The sequence below is a fragment of the Lepeophtheirus salmonis genome, chromosome 10 (genome assembly GCF_016086655.4).
Source record: "Lepeophtheirus salmonis chromosome 10, UVic_Lsal_1.4, whole genome shotgun sequence".
NCBI lineage: Eukaryota > Metazoa > Arthropoda > Copepoda > Siphonostomatoida > Caligidae > Lepeophtheirus > Lepeophtheirus salmonis.
The window spans coordinates 16492162-16516109 of NC_052140.2; the positions used below are offsets into that span (position 1 = coordinate 16492162).

Sequence of the window (23948 nt, forward strand, 5' to 3'; positions counted from 1 at the left end):
AACATATTATCTATAATAATAACGATACATACGTTCATGTTATGCCATACTTTGATATAAATATTATATCAAAGTACGTTACTTTAAGGTAGAAATTACAACATGTTGAGGAGTATCCGGAATACAAGGACTAGGAACACACTTTTTCCGAGTGAAAAAGGGATCCCATTATGGAAATTGTCAGGGGCGTCTGCAGGGGTTGGCTGGAGGGGATGTAGCTCACCTTTTCAATCAAGGAGTGTTTTCTCTTTACTGGAAAATTAATAATTGAAAAAAAAAATTAATATTTGCAATTTAATTTGATTTTTCCGGATTTCCTTCCAAAAAATTTAATTTTCTATAAATAAATATGGATTTTTCAAAAAAAATAATATTCGATTTTTTTTTTTAATTTTATATTTGAATTTATTGTGAACAACTGTGTATTTTTGAAATTTTTAACGATAATTATAATTTATTGACTTTTTTCAAAAAAGTCAATAAACCAAGCCCCCTTAAAAATATTCCTGTGGACATCCCTGATTTGTGCATTGTAAAGGAACGCAAACAGAAAATTCCATTTTTTAAATTTAGATGAGTATTAATTAAGGCCAGTGGCGTCATGGGATTTTGGGGTCCCATTAATTGTTTTTGAAGTTCCCAGAAAAATGTATCATGGCTTATATATACATTTATAAGTCTGTTTTTATTTTATCAAATATGGAATTCAAAATGGCAACTGATCAGTCTAAAATTTAGAAAGTAGACGTATCAAATAAACAGGCATGTTCCTTTTGTGCTTTTTTTACCTCCGAGGTCATTAAGAGGCTGTTTTTGACAGAAATAAAATCTTCTTATCGATTTCTCTCTTTCTACATTTCTCAACCTTCCCTATGTCCATTCCCTCTTCTCCCTCTGTGTATTTCTACATCCTCTCCCTGCCTTTTTTCTTCCAGCTTCATTCTTTGTTTCTATTCCCCTCGATTAACCCCTGCATTGCAGACACCCTCTAGCTAGTTTATACATAAAATAAACTTATTTATATAACCATGTCGATAATTTTTTGGGCTAGGCCCCGTTAAATGATGAAAGCCAGCAACACTCCCCTGATTACAAAAATGCACAAATAGAATAATTTAAAAAATAATAATTACAAGGAAGAACACACAGCTAAAATCATGGTTATAGTTGTAAAAGATATGACCTCCCGGTACTCCCTAAAAAACCAAAAACCTTGAAGTTATCTGGTAAGAATTTATTTTCCACAATTTGTATCATTATTCTTACATTCTTGGAGAGAGGACATCTAGTTATAAAGTGTTATCACGTGAGTGTGATCATGAGAGACAGAGTGTAATACTAAAGATTTCTTTGGGAGTAATGAGAGTCCCATATTGGACTTTAATTGAGGATCGACATATGAGTCATTTCTACCAATATTCTGATGGAGAGGGGATGGGTTATTTGTATCTGCTTATTCAACTACTCTCATAACTGCTTACTTCGTATGGCCACATAATTCAGATTTGGTCCTGGGGTCTAAAGATGACTTTGGAAAGTAATAAAAAGGACTCGAAAAAAAAACCCTCATTCTCCTAATTTTCAATTTTTTCTGTTCAACAATGAACGGAAAGTATGAACAAAGATAATTTTCCGCTCAATATGCATGCTTGATTATTAGATAATTGTCCATTTAGTAGGATGGTAACGCTCCTTAATATAGAACTTTAATGTCGTTCCCATATAGATCCGTGCTTCTTATTCATAATTGAAAATGCCCAATTTTTAGAAGACCCTCAAAACAGCATTAATTTCATAAATATTATGGTAATGTACCACACTTGCCATTTGAATAAGTTTAGTAAAACATTAATTATCTTTTATGCATAGGAATAGTTTGACATTAATCTTAATTTAGGTCTTATTAAATCATTTAATCTTCTCATAAAAATTAGTAAAGATTGATTGATGATGATGTCAGTAGCTGAAATATATTATGACATCATTTAGTAAAGATCGTTCCATAAGACTACTTTTGTCTCGGGTTCGGAGTCGTCTTTAAGACCGAACGTCAAAACTTTAGTATCACTACATCTCGATTAAGTCCTCGTATTGAGAGACTTTGACTAATAGCTTAGAGTGTTCTTTTATTTTATGCAGTTTCTGCTAAAAGACAAATCAATCTACTTGTGCCACAATATCTTAAAGTAGTAGATTGCGAACTGTAACATCTTTGTGCGTATTTGGTGTACGGTAGATTAATCTAAATGAACTTATAGATTGCAAAATATTGGCGGAAATTAAATGCAATTACCTCTACTGATCAGTAAAGCTGTTTAAGCCACTGCTTTAAGGGTTACATTGATCTTTTGCAACTTTTTATCAATATCTATATCAATAAAGCAAGAAGTGCATGTCGGTTTGTCGACGTTTTATTTTTGACTTTTTGCTTAATATCTTTGGGCCATGTCAATGTGACTACGTGATCTAAAAAATAGCAATACAGCAACAAACGCGGGAGCTAAATTTGAGCCGTGTAATTTTAAAATTAGATAAAGATAGGGTAGTACATATAATAGTATTAATTAAGCAACGCGTGTATGTCTGTTTGCCTATGCCTCATTTTTTAGCTTGTGTTCCATATCTTTAAACTACATCAACGTATCTACATGATCTAAGAAATAACAATTCAGCAGCAAGTTGGTTAATCTAAAGCTCTGTGTTATATTTCATAAAGGAATTAAATGAATAATATATATCTGTAATATTAAATAAAAGTTTTTCTGTCTGTTTGGCTGTTTGTCGACGCCTATTAAGTCCGACCAATTATGGGCTCTCACAATTATTCATTTTTTGTGGCAGACGCTTTATTACGTTTTAAAGTGATGAGGTAACATAAAAGATGGATAGTTTTAGCTTAGGCTGGGATTAGAGTACTCAAAAAAGATTTGGAGGGATTGAATTGAAAATAATGAGTTCTTAATATGTCTTGTTCATAAATTAGAACAGGCCTGTACTATGAAAGGGAAGGTAGACCCTAAACTTCAGGGACTCTTTGATCGATGTGAGTCCATGATCATGATGGCATCAACAGGGATGAACGAAAATTATTCATGGATTTAGTCTTCCCGGAAGATCGATACATTCACTGATCCAAGATCTTATGAGTCTTCAGTTTCGGTATGATTTTTCTTTCGCAGCAAACTTGAAGATGATTGATGACTCCAACTCCTCTTCTAAAAATCAAATATCGATAGCTGATATCCTGTCTCTCAGAAAACAGGATACCATATTTCTTTTACATTATTCCGACTTTGGTTATTTTAAAAGAATGTGTATCCCCAAGAAATTTACTACATTTGAAAATAAATCAATCCTTTCAGGTGTTAAAAAAGTAATGCTTGTTTGTATGTTTGTCAACACCTTATTTCTGAATGTGTGCTTAATATCTTAGAACTATGTGAACTTTAGTACGTGATCTAAGAAATAACAATGTAGCAACAAGCGTGTGTAGCTAAAGCTGAGACCTCAATATTAAATAAGAAAAGTGGAGTATAGGAAGGGGGTCTGAAAAGTTTCCAACTTAAGAAAGTACATTACTTTTTTTCTGAATTTTATTTTTTAACATAGTCTCCTTGTAACTCTATACATTTCTCCCAGTGATGCTCCCATCTCTGTAACCTATCCAAATAGTACTCGGTGTTTTTCTCTGCAAATAATTGTTCAGGTTACATGATTTATTTACGAGTGCTACCATCTTCACGTTGAGGTCAGAAACTTTTCAGACCACCCCAGTGTATATATATTTTTTAATCAGAGTTTGTTTCACTAAGTGTATGTTTGTCGATGGCTAATGACTACGAGCAGCACCGAATACTCACGCTAGTTTGCAATAAGTCGCTTCTATATCTACTTTTGGATGATATGTGACCTTCTTATTTTTGGCAAATTGGGACTTTGTTTGAGGGCAACACAGGGTACACGACACTATTTTTTTCTTTTTTTTCGGATGTATTTTTAAAATTTTTATTCTTTTATTTTCTTTGGATAATTTATAACTTTTTGAAGAAGTAATGCACATAGTGGAGAAATCAAAAAATTATAAAAAATCTGATATGCGACACTTGAGGACATAATTCATTATTAATTAATTACAGGTAACGAAGAAAAATATATATATAAAAAAAATAATGAAAAAAAATAGCGTGATATTTTTTGCGTCAGGTTTTGAATTTCTCACTTTGTTTTCAAGTACCTACGTCGTCAAATTAAGGTTAATAAAAATTCATTCCGTCCCTTCTTAAAGAAAGACATCAAGAAAGACTCAATCAGGTAAGACAGATCTCCTTATTTATACATCAAGGCCTGGTTTTAGGAAGGGGAGTATCGGGGAAAGTGCTTCAAGTCCTTTTCTTTATGGAGGGCCCTGAATTAGGTAGATTTTTCTCCAAAAATTTGTATACATGGTCATGCACTAAAATTGGAAGAAACATTGAACTCCTCCATTTTCTGAAGAAATTCATTTTTGACAATTTTGATCTGTCTTATTTAATAGCATAACTTTCAATATGACCTCTATGGGCCTCAATCACTGGCTCAATTCTCTCATGAAGGAACCATTCTACTTCATAAAGTAAAATATTAATCTTGTATAAATGGTCCTAGAGTAGTTAATATTAATTTTACTGCCTAATTAGGGTTTTAGGCTTAGAAGATATTTTGAATAAAAACATGTGTTGTTCTTCTTTCTTTCTTTTTTTTTTTTTTGAATAGACGCTTTGTGAAAAAAATTCATAATTTCAAAACTGTATTAGGCCGTGTGGTACCATTTGAAACCCTTGGTATTATTCGTATTTTATTCTATTTCAATTTGTACATGTCAATATTTCCATTTATATTGGTTTATGAAGTAAATATGATCTTAACCATTTGACTTCATAAGGAACATTTTCGATGTTCCATAAACATTCCCAGAGTTAGTTTTTATCACTCAATCTGTATCAACTGCACAAATTTGTAATTCTTTAATAACAAAAGATCAGATAACAGAAATTAAAGCTCTTTAATATACTTGATTCTGGAATTATTTGCGTTTAAATCATTTTGAAAATTGTTAATTAGTAAAACACTACTTGATGAATGATCGACAACAGACTAAAAATCAAAACAAACGTAAACATATTTTATGAGTCACTTATATTTATTAGTCTCTTGTATGAGCACGAAAAACTCGGCTGTGATACACTTATACGGGATCTAGATCAAGTCAAAGTTTTAAAATTTATAAAAAAAGACCATAAATAAAATAAAATTGACTTTTTCTATAAAAAGAAAGGTCATTTGAAAGAAAGTTAGTAGAAAGTGTTTCCTAAAAAACTGTTAAAAATAAAATATGAACTAAACTTATTCAAAAAAGACCATGAAAATAAAAAATATTGAACTTTTCTGCATTTATTTATAATTAATTAAATATTACTTTTCTAAGAAAATCAAACTTTAAAAAAAGGAGAGAAAGATAGAAACGGTCTGTCTCTGCCACAAACCCACGCAAGCTAAAACCAAACCATTCATACTACGTCATAGACCCCTTTTCAATATAATATGACATTATTAAACGTATTTCCATCGTAATTTTTATTCTCTAACGACCTAAATACATAGGGTATGTATATGTAGAAAGATCTAACTCCACGTCATTTATCATTTATGACCTTAATTACTCCTCCTCCTTGTTAAAGGGTCAAAAACAGTTGTGCAGAGCCTAGAGATCAAATCAGCATTTATTTAATATAAATATCTACATGTATATATTGTTGGAACGAAAAAAAAATACTTGTACATCTCTATTAAACACATATTTGTAAATTAATTACTATAATAATTAGGGATTTAATCAATACAGACTATTTCAGATAAATTGCCCTCATAGACACTTATAAATGTTTTTTTTTTTTAAGTTACTTATAAAATTTAGTATAGAGAAGTAGAAAAAACACTTTTATTCAATGTGTCCTTCATTTTTGCCCATAACTTTTTCCACACGACCCCAGAAAGAGAATCATGCACTAGATACCTTTGCAGGATCAAGATTCCTGGCTACTCGGGTGATGGATCGCCTGAAGGAGGTGATATTCATGCACTAGATACCTTTGCGGGATCAAGATTCCTGGCTACTCGGGTGATGGATCGCTTGAAGGAGGTGATATTGTTAGGGTGAGTCCCGGAAGCATTGCCTTCCAACCTTTTCAAATATAGTAATCTTATGGATTTATATCTGGAGATTTTGGAAGCCATACCTCAGTTGGCCAAAAAGTGATGTAATTTGGTCTTCAACCATTCAATTATTCTCCGGGTTTTGTGTGCTGGTACAATGTCTTGTTGAAATGGCTGCCAGAGACCACAGTATTCATCCATGGTACAAAAACTGTTCCTTTATGACACCTAACGTCCTAATAGCAGACAGGTTTTTACTTCTGAAGGTACATTGTAAACATTTTCGATGGTAATAGATCGATCTACAGTGAAGAATTTTTCATCAGACAATAAATTAGTGTAACCACCAGTGGATTTTAGAGAGGAAATAAGTCACTTCCCATGGCTCACCCTTTTGGCCTTCATTGGATCAGCGATTAGATGACAATGCTTTAGGAGGATAAGATGTAAGGTCAAGATCATCAAAAATAGCTCCGTAGATCTTTTACCTACTTACTCATTAGAAAACCTGGGGATGCTGCTACCGACCATTTGAGCCCAGCCAAGAATCGTGGGATGCGATTCTTATCATTCTGAGGCTTATGTTTCTTTCTAGTAGAATTGTCAGATTGTTTAAATATGTGTATTATATGATGGACTGTTCAATGGTGGAAATTTAGGAGCTTTGCAATGTCCTTTTCGTCATGGACCACGTTGAAGAGAGTTTATCAATTTATCAATTGTTTAAAAAAAACCACAGGGATAAAGAATGTAAGCAAAGTGTCACTAAACCTTTGTTAGTTTCGTGTTTGATTCATGACTAAGATGTTAAATGGTGACTTAAGATGAGATCAATTTATCTGAAAATTACAATATATACTCGTATTTTATCGATTATTTTTTGATGGATTTTTTTTTACAATATCCAATCTGTGTAAGCTGCAACTTCTATAAGCAAACAGTACAAGTTGCATCCAGAAAATGAAATGAAATGAAGGATTTGAGGTATCTGAGATGAGCATTATTAAATAATGGAATATTCTTCTATATATGCTAAATAAATTAATGGTATAACTTTTGACTATTTCAATACAAACTACTAAAATTGAAGTATTTTTTGCCACATTCAAAAACTTAAATACATCAAAATGCAATGATAGATTGAATTAATAGTTGGTAATTATAATGACCGATGTTGTAATTAAATAGTGCATTTGAAGAAGAAAAAATTGTAACTTGTACAATGGGTTTTTACAAGTTGTAGATTATAAAGACATCGCAATAAAAACAAAATCGATTAGCGTGTCTCAATTTTTTTTATGGTATGGGTTGTCGATTGGAAAATGCACAAAAAAATCAAAAATCCACAAAAACAAATTATTGTACTAACAGTAAAAGGGAGAACGTATATTAAATACGAATTAAAAAGGGAATTGCTAAAAAGAAGATGAGCGAGTTAGTCTTAGTATGCCTCTTCAATCTTCATTATGTTTGAAGAAGGAACATGCAAGTTGGCAATGGTAATGATAATAAATAAATAACAGGGTCAAACATTTGAAAAAATTGCTTTATATTTACCAAAATCAGTATTTTGACGGGATCAATTATATATTGTATTTTTAAGAGGGTCAAAAGGCGGTGCAGGTTTGATTGTTTTTTCATCCTATAGAGTGATAGAGTGTTCGTGCTGGTATATCCATTTATCCATACATGAAGAAGTTATTGATATATATATATATATGGTGTGGCAATCTGTTAATTATTTATACATATAGTCCAATATATTATCGTCATATTTGAGTCCATTATAGGCTTATTACTCAAATTCCTGGAACAAGTTATGATGCTTAAGAATTTTATTTATACTTTAAATTCTTTATTTGATTAAAGAGACGTATATTGGGCCCAATACGGTAACTTTCTAATACAATTTGTTAATATACCATTCTTTTTTAATTTTTAATTGTGAGAAAAATCTCTCCTGCTAGATTTTGTGTTGACTGGTTTCAAATTGCTCTAGTTTTAGTAGAAATGACTTTATGAATACTCTTATCAATGCAGCTATTCTAATTGTAATAATATTTTAATCCCTTAAACTGTGCCTTTACTAGTCTATAAATTAAATGTGAATGTATGTATGTGTGTGTGTTTGTCTGGAAGTCAGGGCCAAACTAATGAATGGATTTTGCTGAAATTTTTTATGTAGGTTCTTAAGGCTCCAGAAACGGTTCTGATAATAATTTTTTTTGCTTTTAAGCCCATGGTACCCCATAAACAGCTTTTTTCTTTAGCACTTGACCTGTACATCCTGAGAGTAGGGTGTATTTTGGATAATAAATGGGTTCTTTGATGCTCCGAGTAGCAGCGATAGAAGAATTTAACATGTTTCAGTGACCAGCAGCTCATATAAACAAGCTGTGGGGAGGGGGGGAGGGTATTTCAGAATATTAGAAGAGGTTCTATGTGCTTGGAAATGTGGTGGCAGTGTAGCTTAACCTTCATTGAAGTCAATTACTTCACCTGTACAACTTGAAAGCTGCAATGTATTTCGGGATATCAGAAAGGCTCTTCGATTCGCCCAGGGAAGCGGCGGTGGAAGAATTTGACCATGTTTAGGTAGCAGCAGCTCATATACACAATCTGTGAGCGGAGGTGTATTCTAGCATATAAGAAGGGGTTATAAATACGGTGGCGGTTTCAACTTCCTTGAGGCCCAGCACTTCAAATTTATAACCCGAGAACTGGGGTGTATTTTGGGATATTAGGAGGGGTTTTTTTGATGGTCAGAAAAGCAATGGTGTGGAAATATAACTTGACTGGGATCCAGTCGTTCACCTGCACAACCCGTGTGCTGGGCTGCATTATGGCATATTAGAAGAGTTCTTTGATGACTAGAAAGGCGGTTGTGGTAAAGTTTAAACTGTATTTTGGCCCATTACTTTTACAACTTGAGAGATCTTGGGATATTTGGAGGGTTCCTTGATGCTTATGGAAGCAGCTATGAGACTACGAGTTTGGCATCTTACCCAGAATAAAGAACCACTTCCTCATTGCGTAAAAGAAGAGTACCTATATATTAGTATACTCATACTGATAAAACCAACATGAGAATAATTCTTAAAATTTGACAGTCTTTATTTTTTGTGGTGTATATTAAGCAGAAGAGTTCTATATAAATTTTAATTTCTTAATGTTCCGGGCAACGCCGGGCAAACCTACTCTGGCTATAATATAAACTATAAAAGCAAACGATTATATTTTCTCTCTGTAGAACAATTTTGAAATGTCCAGGTGAGACATTTTTATAATAAGGCAGCGATGCGTCATTTATATATATGTTGTTACGAATCAGTAAAAATAGTAAGTACTTAGAAATGTTCAGAGAGACTATGTGTCATATTTGTAATGTATGTATTTATAGAATATCTAGTCCAATCATTCTCCCACTTCCCTTGAAAATCAAGAATGTACATTCCTAACGTTCCAATTTGTTCTGCCTATACAGGGTGTGCAAGATATCTGTACCGCCAAAAGGATTTTTTTATATGCGATTTTCTCTTCAACCAGTCATTGAATTAAAAAATTAAAACCAGATTCTGAAAGCTTGATAGATTTTGATTTATTTTATTCAATAAATTCACTCATTTATAGTCTCTATTAGTCCGAAGGTGCGAGCAGATAAGTTTGTCCTTGATGTTACAAGGTGTTCGATTGGTTTGTCCTTCGATTACGCCTGACACAAAACTATCCATCGGATTAAGATCCAGCAAGATGAAATCGTCGAAATTATCTACGAGCCATTTGAGACTTTTTTCTTAGGGGTGGCAGGAAGCAGAGTCCTTCTGTCATGCATATGTGTAAATAAGTTCGTGCAATTGTTATGTTGTCGTTCTTGGTGTAGATTCCCGGGAGGGATCCGTGCCTTTCACAAATATATGGGACTACGAATTGGTAAATTGATTCCATTTTTTTAAACTGAGCCATTAAAATTTGCAATCGCTGGTTTGACCTTTAAAGCCTTTTTTTCTCTTTTGTATACATTTAATTCAGTTCCATATTTAAAAATGAAATAACTATTAACCCAAGGGCTGAAAAGCCAAGGGCTTCACTCATGTATAATGGTATGTTTCATTTTTAAACTGCTTATTGATAGGAACGAATACCGTTCAACTAAGCAATGGCTTAATTGTGTTATGGGGACTCTGCTCCATAAAGCAAATAAATATAAATTATCATTATAATTATTTAATTTAAAAAAAAAAAATTGAACAAAAAACTTGTTTTCTTTGTTAACCCTGGGACTTTAAAGCTCATGTGTTATAATGCAATATAATATTCTATCATATAACACACCAACGGGAAATCGTAATTTTTTAAAAAATCCCCCAGATTTTAATGAAAGACAATTTCCAGAAATTATATTTACCAACATAATAAAAAATTAATTTGAGTATTGGATGTAAATTGCATTTGAAATTTGATAATAAAATGTGAATTGAACTAAAAATTTGAGAATTGAATATGAATATAACTAGAAATATGATAATCAAATGTGAATGGATTTTGCAATTTGAGAATCAAATATGAGTTGATCTTCAAATTTGGGAATTCAGTATAAATAGAATTAGAAATTTGTGAATCGAATGTGAATGGAATTCAAAATTTGAGAATCAAATGTGAATTTAAATCGTAATTTGAGGTTTCGAATATGAATTGAATTCGAAATATTATAATGAAATATAAATAGATTTCGAAATATGAAAATCGAAATTTGAGAACTTAATGTAAATTGAATTTGTAATTTGAGGATCGAATATGAACTGAATTCAAAATTTGAGAAATGAATTCAAAATTTTATAATTGAATTTAAAATATGAGAATGAAATATGAACTTAATTCCAAATTTGATATTTGAACTTCAAATATAAGAATCGAATATGAACTGTATTCTAAATATGACATTCGAATGAGTAATGAATTTAAAATACGATAATAGAAGGATTTTTGAGTTCTAAATTGGAGTATCGAATGTGAATTGAATTCGTAATTTCAGGATAAAATATGAAGCGAATTCCAAATTTTAGTATTGAATTCGAAATATGAGAATTATATTCGAAATTTGATAATCAAACATGAATTAAATTAGAAATGTGAAAATTGAATGAGAAGTGTGAAAATTGAATTAGAAAATAAAGATTTATTTATAGGATGATTTTTTACCCATAAATCATATAACTTAAAAATTTGTTTCCTGGGATCTCGATGCAAGACAATTTGCCCGAAAATGAAAAACCCGAGTAGGTACATGTTAGGCCTAAGAAATACGTAGATAAAGGTACCAACAACATAGATGTTATTTATGCATTTTCTAGTGACTTCCATCTCATTCTTCCCTCCTCAGTTCTCCACAGAGTGAGATAATCATCTACTAGGAGTATGTTTAATAATATCATCATCAGGGAAGTAGTAGACTCGTATTAGTGCCTTTTATAAATGTATATTAGGGTGGGTTGTTTCTCAACATTCTTCGAATTTCGAATACAATTAGACGGGAAAGTAGTAAATTTGTAAAAGAATAGCTGATGCAAAATGTAATTCTTTTACGGTGACATCTTTGGTATAGGGGGAATTTTTTTGTTTAAAAATTTCATATATCCTCAGCTATTCACAAAAAATTTAATTTTTTGAAAATAAAAGAACCATCAGCATTCACTGAATATGAAATATTCTGAAAAAAAATTTCAAATATTGATTTATTATACTTAAATTATTCTTTTGAAAAATGTTCCAAAATTTAGAGCTATTTTCTGAAAATAATTTTTTTGACAAAAAAAATTGAAATAGTAATATTTTTTACTCTGTTGCATAATTTGCCTGAATCATGAAAAAAAATTCTTGTAAAAAAAAAAATCTTTAATTCGGGGGAGGCCCTTTGAAACTCTCCAGCCCACACACTGCTGGCGCCCCTGATAGTATACATCTTATTTGTACACTTTAAGAAAGGAAAGATAAAAAAAAATACTCCATATGATGGTAGTTCACTTTAGAAACTAACTTCATATATTTTTTTTCATAACTGGTAATTACATTCATAGTATTTAATTTAATTCCTTGTCTTTTTTTCTAGTAAGTGCATTTACAAGTAAATTTATTCCATGCAAAATTATTTCCCATTTTGTAGCACGATAATTTTGTGAAGTCATGGGCTTTATGTTTTGAACAAGTTAGTAGTTTTTTTATAATACTGAACAGCAAGGGATGGGCAGTTGTCACTGGAGATAACAAGTGAAGGATGGGAGACTGATATGATATATGGATTAGATATGACGTATTCATAAATCATTTATGGTGGATAGGAAGAGAATCCGTTATTATTATTATTGCTACATTGGGAGATCACTTCATTGCTATTGGCTATTGTCATTCGTCCTACACTTTTACACCAATCAACAATCATAACCCCTTTTTCTCTTTGAGTCCTCTACTCACAATTCAAATCAAGATAAACACTATGCATGTTCTTACAGCGTTACGCATAAACAAACAACTAGTTTAGAAATATAAACTGAATCACGTAACAGGGGCGTCTATAAGGGGTGGGGTGGAGGGTTTTAGCCCCTTCCCTCCAAATTCCACACATAAATAATTTTTTGTGAATAGCTTTCGATTTTTGATTTATTTTTCCAACAAATTGGAAATTTAATATTGAAATTTATTTCAAAAAATGAAATTTTCTAATAATACCTATGGATTATCTTTTTTTTCCAAAAAACTTAATATTTGCAATTTTATCTTGGAAATTTTTTGGAAAAAATTAATATTTGAAATTTTTTTTTTTGGAAAAATGAAATTTTCTCTTAATATCTATGGTTTTTTGTGATTTTTTTACAACAATTTTAATACTTGTAATTTAATTTTGGAAAATTTTCCCAAAAAAATCAATATTTGAAATCTGATTTTGGAATTTTTTTTTCGAAAAATGTAACATTTGAATCTTTTTTTTAATAACTATGGACTGCGTAATACACCATTTCAGAATTGAATTAAATATCTGGGGATGAATTTTGCAGGGAATAAAATTACAGGGACAGAAAAAACATGGACCATATTTACTTAGTATAATATTTTTTATAGATTAAAAACAAGTTCTATAGAAATTATATAGCAAAACCAGCCTTACTGTAATATTTATTGAACAACTAAATAATTTTGCACTTTTCAAATTTTAAGCCAGATTTGCAAGCTAATGTGTATGTGTTGTGTCAACAAAAAACCAGTCTTGAACAAAAATTAAGAAAAATATAAATTTCTTATCTGTTGTTTTACTTTCTCAATATAAATTATGTATTTGACTTTTTTTGTTCAATTATTGACTTCATACTTTTATTTTTGAGATCCGTTGATATACCTAAGTATATTCTGAAGCCTTCTTTTGGTACATAAGCTACTTTTTTAGTTCCCATATGGCCCCTTTGAATGATAAAATATTTTGTTTGATTTTATATAACAAATCGCTCATTTCGTTGATCTGGAAGTCAGGATTTGGATTCAGGGCTATCAGAATAGACGGAACAAAAGTCAATTGTCCTTCTAATCCTCGTTCAAACAGACAAAAGACCTGAAAATTAAATTAGTAGAAGGTATGTGGGTAGGAATAGTGTCGTTTCGGTCAATTTCAGCCTTAAGACCGGTCCCATCCATCGACAATTAGTTCTTGAGACTGTCATTCCTTGGAATTTTTCCTCGAACTGCAGATGGTTTATTAAGCCATAAAACATTACGAGGTATAAACTATGAGCATTGTATATATTATAAAAAGTATTCATGTTTTAATTATAATATAATATATCCCATATGAATTTTGACTGAATTATATAACTTATTCTATCATATAACGGAATGATAAGGAAAAACACACTCCATGACGTCAAAAGGGATCAATTTTGCCTTCTTTTAAGGACCGAAAAGTGGGATTGGACTGGAGATCTAAATAAGGACCGATTCAACACTATTTACAACAAATAATACTTGAGTATTATAATGGTTCTAGCCAGTTGTGATGCTTATTTTTTTAATTTAAATATTTACCGGTAGTTGCATCAATACGCGGACTATTTGTGGCAAATAATTATATATATAATAAAATTCGTATGACCTATTTTTTTTGAGAATTATATGATAGATAATTTATTTTGGTATAAAATTAAATATAATTACTGAATATAATCGCCATCAGCTGCTATGACACCACCCAAGCGCCCGCAGAAGGCCTTGCACACATTGATGACGTAATCGTCTTCCATGAACACAGTAGTCCTGAATAGTTCAGTGTCCTTGATTATCTCCTTGACATACCTACAGGCGCGGAGCAGAGTGGCAACCATATGACGTTTGGCCTCGTTGTTCATCGTAAACGACTTTGTTTGATGCGAATAAGAAAAACAAAACCAAAAAATTTACCGAGTTGCTTGTGCTGACATTGTTTATTTCCAATCACGGAACCTCGAGATATAAGCGTTTAAAAATTAGTCAGCGTATTTATGCAACTACCGGTGTACATGTAAATACACGAGAGTGGTTTTAAAAGTTTCCGACCTAACAAAAATACCAGATATTTTTTCTGAATTTTTATTTTTTACCTTGTAACTCTACACACTTCTCCAAGCAATTGCATCTTTATTTGACAAAAGCCCACTTTTTGGACTGAATTTTGGTTTTACACTTATAATGGTATATCCAATTTCCATCTACAGTAATTAATCGGCTCCAAAACTCGGATTTAGTGCACCTAAACTACGACAACAGAGCGATACTCGACTATGTCCATTTTTACAAAAACACAAACATCAAATCACTGAAATTACTATTACATAACAACTGCAAATCCAAAATGGTTGAAATTTTGGTGAGGTCTAACGGGTCTTTAGGTACATTGAATTGTGCAAAAAGATTTTGAAAAAAAACTGAAGACTGGGGGGATACTGGTTAGGAAATCAGTGTAAGGACTGATCCAACACTAATCGTATTTGGATTGGTAATATTTTACTACAATACAAACACCTTTCGGCACTTGCAGTTAAGGAAACTCGTCAGCGTAATTACCACACAAATGTATATTTTCAACAGTAGTAGTAATCGAAATTCGAAAAAGTTAGGATACACAACCACCCTAATGCATATTTGTTTGGACTTATCTACTAAGTGTACTGACTACCTCTCTTGTTAGTAACTAACATCCATTTTCTACGTGACTCTAATAAAGAGATAAATAATTGTCAACGTATGAACGAGCATAGAGGTCCAAATTAAAGAGTCGTCGCCTTCATCATGGAGGAGAGTCTAATGACACATGCAGAGATAGCCTACACATGTTCATTGTATTTAGTATAACATAATATGTAGATTGAACGTGAAGCATTTACATAAATTTGGCACAAATACGGTTAAGTTATATGTATACATATTACATATATTTAATAAGAAACTCTCCAAAAAACTAGTGTAAAAAAAGTTAGGCACAGAATACTCTGGAGTTATAATTCTCTAAAAATATTAAGTTACACTCGGATTGCGTTTTGGTTTATTAGAAATAAAACTTTGTTTACTTATATTCATTCCTTTTGTAACTGAAGAATGGTGCGTCTTATGTTAAAAGATAGGGGCGGTTTTTTTTTTCTATTTCTTTTCTTTCTTGAGGGGGGAGGGGGTGTACATGGACTTTGTTTTAGGAAGGGTTTTCTTTGAAAAAAATACAAAAACCCATAACAATTCAAAGAAAATTAAATTTTTTTTTATAAAGCACTAAAAATTAAATTTTTGGAAAAAATTTCAAAAATTAAATTTTTTTTTATAAAGCACTAAAAATTAAATTTTGGAAAAAATTTCAAAAATTAAATTTTTTTATAAAGCACTAAAAATTAAATTTTTGGAAAAAATTTCAAAAATTAAATTTCCAATATTACATTTTTGGAAAAATATTTTCAAAGATCCATAGATATTCACAGAAAATTAAATTTTTGGAAAAAATTTCAAAAATTAAATTGCAATTTTTTTGAAAAAAAGTTTCAAATTTTCGGAAAATATTTCACGCCTAGCTGCTATGAGAAACATCAATTTTTGGACAAAATTTCAAAAATGAAATATTATATTTTTTTTAAAAAAAAAACTACAAATAGGATATTTTTTGGAAAAAATTTAAAAATTCATAGTTACTCAGAGAAAATTAATTTTTTTATGAAAAAAATTAAAAAATCCATAACTACTATGAGAAAAATCAATTTTTTGGAAAAAAATTTGAAAAATTAAATATTATATTTTTTGAAAAAATGGGCAAAAAATTCATCTCCTGAATCAACCCATATATTCACACTAATTAAAAAATCTATTTCAACATGTTATGCAGGAATAAAATTAAATCATTTGGTAATCCGTGAAAGTGAGAAGATTCCAGGGACCAAAGTTCGATGCAATATCCCAAATGCCTCATTCAAAACAAAAATAATAAAACCTTTTGACAGCTGAGCTGCTCTCCTTCAAAATATTCTTCAAATTGTCAGGATTGATATGTCGATTTCCCCTGTTTTCTTTTAATATGCTCAAACTGCTACGTATAAGCATCACTCATAATAACTATTCTCATAAGCTACTATGAGACACTTTTTAGAAAAGGATCTCTACAAATAGGGGTTATTATGTGTGGAGATAAGGGATTGGCTTTTGTTTTAGTATTTTGTATATACATATACAATAAGTCGTTATTCTCATAGTCTCCATATACAGATAATATATATATTATCGTTTATTGAATACTAATAAAAAATCCATTTATTTAAATCCAGTCAGACTAGAGAGGTTTGAATTTCAACTTTTGTCAAATTTCGATTATGGCTGGTACAGAAAAGTTGTCATATGGTATGAAAATCACGTATGCAAAATTGCATTATCCTATGAGGTCATTTGTAGGTCGCACACCTCGGTCAAATCATGAAAAAAGACAAAAACTCTTTACTTAGTGAATATAGTTACAAAAAAGACATTTATGGGGAATTTGTATAAAATAATTTTGATAGAAATTTTTTTATCTTATAAAAAGTGTGCAAAAAGTTTATTTCTAAAATTGTTCTATGGAACACAAAAAGTGATTATTTGCGTTTAGCACGTATCCATTTTTTTACATTATCAGAAAGGAAAGATTTTTTTTTATTTTAGGGATTTTCTCTATTTTTGCCTGATAAGTTAGCTTTAGAACAAACATTTATTAACATTTTTTATAGTCTAGGATAATGTTTATCAAAGTTAATTAATGTCAAACAATGATAAATGGTGTATTTTAATCCTTATGGGGGAAATAAATAACTAATCTGTCCTTTCCAATTTTGAACTTGATGTGATACCTAAAGATGACATTTTAGGAAAATGACATTTTCATTAGGTTATTTTCTTACTAGTTGTCAATTTTTCCAAACTATTCGTAATCAAAATTCGAAAAACTTGACAAACAAACCACCCTAACATACAGTAACGTACGTTATGCGTACCTAAGACATAAAATGGTTTTTATATCTCTTTCTTATACCAAAAATAAGAGAATAGGATTTTGTGGGTAAATTAGCAGTTAGCTATAAATCCATTAAGGATATGTCCTATTATTTTTATTCACACTATCTTGTACATATAAGGAGAGTTGAAGAAAATATGCTTTAAAAAAGTATGGAAAAACCTAGCTCAATAGACAATAGAAATTATTCTTCATTCTCTTTTTGACGGTATAGGCCAGTAGTTTTGTGTTGGTTCTCGTTTATTCCGTCCAGACATGTCTTAGAACCAGTCCTATCAGTCCTTAGGACCCTAAGTCCTACGGACCAGTCCTTAAAACTGTCGGTCCTTGGAGTTTTTCATAAAAATATCAAAGGTTTATTAGGGCAAATAAGATATAAGAAATATGTATTTAGATTATTACACATATCTCGTAAAAAAATTATATTTTTCATTACAATACTATTTACAATTTAATTTGTTATGAATAACTATCAATATTTGATACTGATCCTAAAAATATTTATCAAAAAATCTAAAAACCAAGCCTGCCCCCTCCCCCGGAATGTTTTATTTTACAAGCCCCCAAATGGCCAACATATACAATACGAAGGAAACAGAATAACTCTCTTTAGGCACTAAGCAGTCTCAAGGTAGAAAATAAGAGAGAGAAAGACTTATGACCCCGAGGTTTGCATAATAATATGTTTAAATGTATTTATTTAATGAACACATGACAATTATAATCTTCTTCTTTGCAAAAAAAATTGCGTTAATTTTTGCATGATTTTGTAACGATTCATTACTGTCAGGTATTTTTTTTTATTGTTATTATTTTTGTCATGTGTTCTTTTTTGTTTTGTTTTTTAATGTATTTGAATGAATGAAATTATTTTAATTGTTGCTTTAATGTCTTTTTCAAGCTCTTATTGCTTTAAAAAATAGATATTTTTAGTAGTAATGATTGGTCATGTGGGGTCTCCCCCCCCCCTCTCCTTCCGTGGAGAGTGTAAGAGAAGAGGTGAAGGCAAAGGCAATGTTTCGAAAAGAACACCGTTTGACCATTATTTGATCAAATATACACAAAGTTGGATACATAGTTTCATTTTTTTACGCTAGGGGCGTCAAATATACTTAATAATTACTATATAACCAACCAAAATACCTAAAAATAAGATGTATCCAAGGATTGGATTTTTTTAGAGAGCGGGGAAAAGGCAGGATGCGATAAGAAATATAAGACCCTTATAAATACAAGCTGCCCATTGTAAGATTTTGTGAGGAGTACGTGAACTACAACTGGAAAGGGGAAAAGTTTCACCACTTAAAACAACATTAGAAAATATCATATTTATGTTTAAATATGTATATATGATTTTTTTTTTAAATGCATTTTTAAAACAATTTGTACCAAAGAAAGTCGATAATTCTTCTTTTAGAAAGAGATGTCAATACCACAATGATCTATTAGAGAATGAACAAAAAAGAGCACATGCACCAATTATTTTTCCTTTTTAATGCGTAAACTGTATTTTTCCTTTACAAAAATTCCATGCCAATTGTATAATATTGGCTGTTCGTTGCACGTTATTGCTTAACTCACAACAATCAATAAGAGAACAAAAATATATTTAAAGACAAAAGCGGGAGCCCTCTAAAGTACTCCCTATTATGCTTGTGAGTATATGCACTCCCGGTATGTAAAATAAATAAAAAAGGAAGAAATGACGTCCTACATACAAATCTTTACTTTATGTTAAGAAATGGTATGATAAATTCAATTTTTGAAGCACGAAAATTGTTGTAGTTTGAAGATTATAATACGCAATGTTCTTCGAAATATATTGAATGCACAGGTATGATAGATGTGGTAAGCTGCATTTACATTTATAATGGCCATCCAATCATCAGATTTAAACTTCGTCTTTCACAAGCACACGTAATATATACTTGGATGTTACCGGGAGCGTAGTTGAAATTTGGACAATTATAAACGAGAGGATTTTAGAAAAAGACATGAAAGGAATTGATCCTTCTTCCCATTAGCTGACAAGCTGTATTCATTGACATCCCCCTCCAAAAAAAAAATTACCACAATTAATCGAAAAGTAGCCTCACTAAGAGCCAGAAAAATCCATATTGCTGTTCTACTTTGGGCGAACAAGCAGGAACAGAGAATCAAAATAGGCAGACTATTTATAACGTCAAGAAGGATATTGATGACGGTATTTACATCGAGACGAAGCCTGACAGTTGTACCCAACTGAGAATAAATCCAGATGCCATTAAGGAGGCTGCCCATAACAACCCACAGAAATACATGTCATGGTATAGAGTTCAAAGTTTCTAAAGACACCATCCGGAATGCCGTCAAAGCAGGGGTGACAGAATTTGACAATACTGGAGCGTTCGTTATTTTCACGAAATATTCCTTAGGACAGGCTCTAGCGTTTTCTATAACCTGAAGAGCCCAAAGGTTGCTTGCACACCTTTTGTCCACATGTAGAACTCATGGACTGTTGTACCAGGGCACCAAATCTCAAAGCACACAATGATTTCGTTGAGGAGCATTAAAACTCAATGATCTCCAATTACGTTATTACAAGGGGGTTCGCAGAGGATGTACTGGAGGAGTCAGTAGCCCCCCCACGAAAAAAAGTCCAATTTTTGTATTTTACTAGAAAATGTAATATTTGAAGATAAAAAATTCAAAAATTTAATGTTTCAAGTTTAATTTAATTTTGGAATTTTTTTTTTCCAAAAAAATCTTTATTGTCCAAAAAATTTAATTTTCTTTAAATAACTATGGATTTTTAAAATTTTTCTCAAAAAAATGTAATATTTGATTTTTTTTTTTGGGATAGATGTAGATTTTTGAAATTTTTATAAAGCCCTGTGAATTTTTAATTTATTTGTTCAAAGAAAGAAAAAAAAATTATGAATAGTTGTTGATTTTTCAATTTTTTTTGGAAAAATTTTAATATTTATAATTTCATTTTTCAAAAAAAATACCCCCCTGATATAATTCTGGGTATGCCTCTGTATTACCACCTGTCAGAGCTTCTGCAGCGTCTCGAGGCCATTATTTATGTCAATGGAGGATACATTGAAGATTAGAAATGGCAACACATGTACCAACAGAAATTACAGATTAGAAATGTCAAGTTTCTAATTACGTACCCGATATCTCCTTCAGTACCAAATTAAGGAATAATGATAAACAGCTTTGCATAATAAATCGTTACATTGTCACTTATTGTTTTCCTTTTTTATCTTACCGTGCACCAGAAGTTCATATTCTATACAACTTAAAAAATGATAGCATGACGTCATCTTTGATGTCATACAAGCGACACCTTGCGTGAGGAAAAAGGATAAGTTAATTAGATTACAAAACTACACAAGCTAACAGGCGGACTCCAACACTTTGTTTTATTGCTTTTGTTGAACGGAATCAATTCAAGAGTCAGTCAATGAAATAAGAAGGCTTTCTCCCCCCCCTTCCCTACCCTTCAACTCTTTTTTGTTATGTTATGTGCGTTATTATTGCTTCATAATGATGACAGATTAGCTTCTTGTTATTGTTTTTTTTTTTTTTCACTATTCCTATTTTTGGTTTATGCTATGTTTTTACAAAATATGTGAAGAAATCATGTATTATTATTATTACTTATTGTTGTTATAACAATAATTATTACTATTTTTATTTTTCTGCTTCGATCTCAACATGTGTTATGACTGCTTTGGTAGTTATAAGCACTGTTTCCTCCAGTGTTTTTACTCGAGTCAAAATGGTCGTACAAACGTTTGTGTGTGACTTTATAAATTACTAGGGATAATACTCGGAAGTTTTTAAATAATTAGGCGTCGATGAACAGACAAACTTTGCTTTAATAATGTAAGATGTAAGCAATCTTGGGGCAACTATTTTTTATGTGCACATAAAAGACGGAGAGTAGCCTTGAGGATTTATTGAAGAGCTATAGTTATAAGTTCTTGCTGTAATCGGAGTAGAATTGGGAATGTACGTTGAAGTAATTATTGACTATGTCCTAGTTTATTTTCTTCTCCTTCTCCTCCCCCGTCACAGCTGATTGTAGTTGATCTAATAAAACGTCTCGGCAGCTAAGCTTCTCTCTTTCAGAAACATTCATTAAATTGTCAAGGGTACTATTTCGATTTTCGGTTTCTTTTTTGACATACCCAAAATACACACCATTTTCATCACTAGTTTCGAGCTTAGGAGTACTTTAGTCTCTATATCGCTACTTGGCTTAGCTTTAGCTACACACGTTCATATATAGTCACATTTATTAGTTTTTATTTTGTATAGTGTACTTATTTTCATATCTTTTTTAATATGACGCACGTGCTCGATGCTACATGCAAAACGTCTGCATGATTTCATTAATATGACAACAATGTTATTTCTTTAAAAAAAAGTGACTCCAAGGATTACACAATTATTAATTTTTTATTCGCTAGATAGCTCTTAATTTGAGTCAATGTTATTTTTTATGGTCTTTTTTAAGAAGATTGATCAAGTAGTTACGCAGTTCCAAGTTAAAAATGAAGCGTTTGCATACAGACACACCTTGTATTATTGATATTCCTTTTTTCTTTTCTATTTAATATGGCGCACTGAGCTTCAACTGCACAGGCTCGTTACTGCTTTGTTATTTCTTTGATCAAGTTGTCAGGTAATATTAAATATATATTAAGCGAACAAAAAGGATGCCTGGACAAACATCCAAAGAGACAAACAAACCTTACTTAAATATTAACATAGAGCATAATAGTAAAAAAATATATATATATAAAGTTCGTCAATCCATTTAATCCACAGGTTTATCATTTAATACCTATGGTATTGTTGTACTACATACCAAGAAAAAATGATGTATATAGAATGCCAAAAGGGATCTCATTTACCTATCCACTCCCCTATTATTATTATACAACGTAAATACAAGTGTTGGGTTTATATCCGAAAATTCAAGACCGGTTTAATACCATTCTGATTTTTAGACCAAACTAATTCGCTCCCCTAAAGAATTTCCCAGTGAATCAGTCTCATTTAAAATTTGTTCTATCCCATTCTATAAGTTAGTATACTATGATGATGTCAGTTGTGGTTCAAACATCTACCTACCATAACTTTCCATGAAGTGTTGCATAAAGGATATTTCATAAACTTTGAAACACTGATTTGATATATTTTTTGAGTCGGGACCCACAACTTGCAGTAACATTAATAAATTACGAAGAACGTGTTTTATATGGAATCTAGAAAAGACAACTCAAAAAGAATTTATGATATTTCAGCTATATTTTTTATTCATTATCTCCTACGTCACAACCAATAACAGTCTCGACATGCCGGCGAACAGATTGACAGATCTTGACAATGAAGATCCGGTCCTTATCGTATCATGCTGTCATAATGAAAGCTAGGAGCGAATCCAAATTTTAATTAGAGTTACAGGAGACCTTCTTCTCTAAGATGCCCTAGACCGCCAATTCCGGGGATTTGAGGTCAGGGTCACATAGAGGCAGGTAAGAAGTACGCCATAATGTTTCTTCATAAATTATTCTTGGTTATATGGGGGGTGTAATGGACACTTGATGTTGTAGACAGTCGGATGGAGATGCCAAAGGTCTCTGTAGCCTTCTAGGAACTGAAACTGGCGGAGAAGGGACTGCCATTTTGTTGCTACTCTGACATTTTAACAATTGAGAGACATGGGATAAAAAAAAGTTATTTATTTTTGATTCAGCTGTCGTTTGATCGCATAATCGAAGTATTTATATGTTTATTATACTGGAATGCAAAAAATTTACTTAACTATATAATATTATGTATTACATAACAGAATAATTAAAAAAAAAGAAAAACATCCTCAATGACGTCACAAAGGATCGACACAACACTTACTAGATTGGGCATTCGGTAAAGCACAAAATCTCCGCTTAATATCAAATTGAGTAATGTATCTCATTTTTTTTAAAGTTCTTCTAGATTATGCATTTTGTACGTTTAATGTAACATTCACATTGACTTCTCCAGGCCTCTTACTATGAGCCTATATGATATTCGTACCATGTTTTATCGAAATACATCTTTAACTTTTGCCGTCATCCTGTTGACTAACAAACAAACAAACAGAAGCGAAACATAATCTCACTTCAACTTTGTTGCATGGGGGAATTATAACCATTGAGATTTCTAAAAAAGAGAGGAA

At 31.3% G+C, this 23948-nt stretch overlaps 1 protein-coding gene across 1 annotated transcript in view; it reads left to right on the forward strand.

Moving 5' to 3' along the window:
- Positions 1-4184: 4184 nt before the first annotated feature.
- The window catches only part of LOC121125620 (homeobox protein Meis3), a 68524-nt gene continuing 48760 nt past the window's right edge, over positions 4185-23948 (forward strand). The window contains exon 1 of the mRNA XM_040720807.2: positions 4185-4311. The gene's annotated coding sequence lies outside the window, so the exon portion shown is untranslated. The remainder of the gene's footprint in view (positions 4312-23948) is intronic.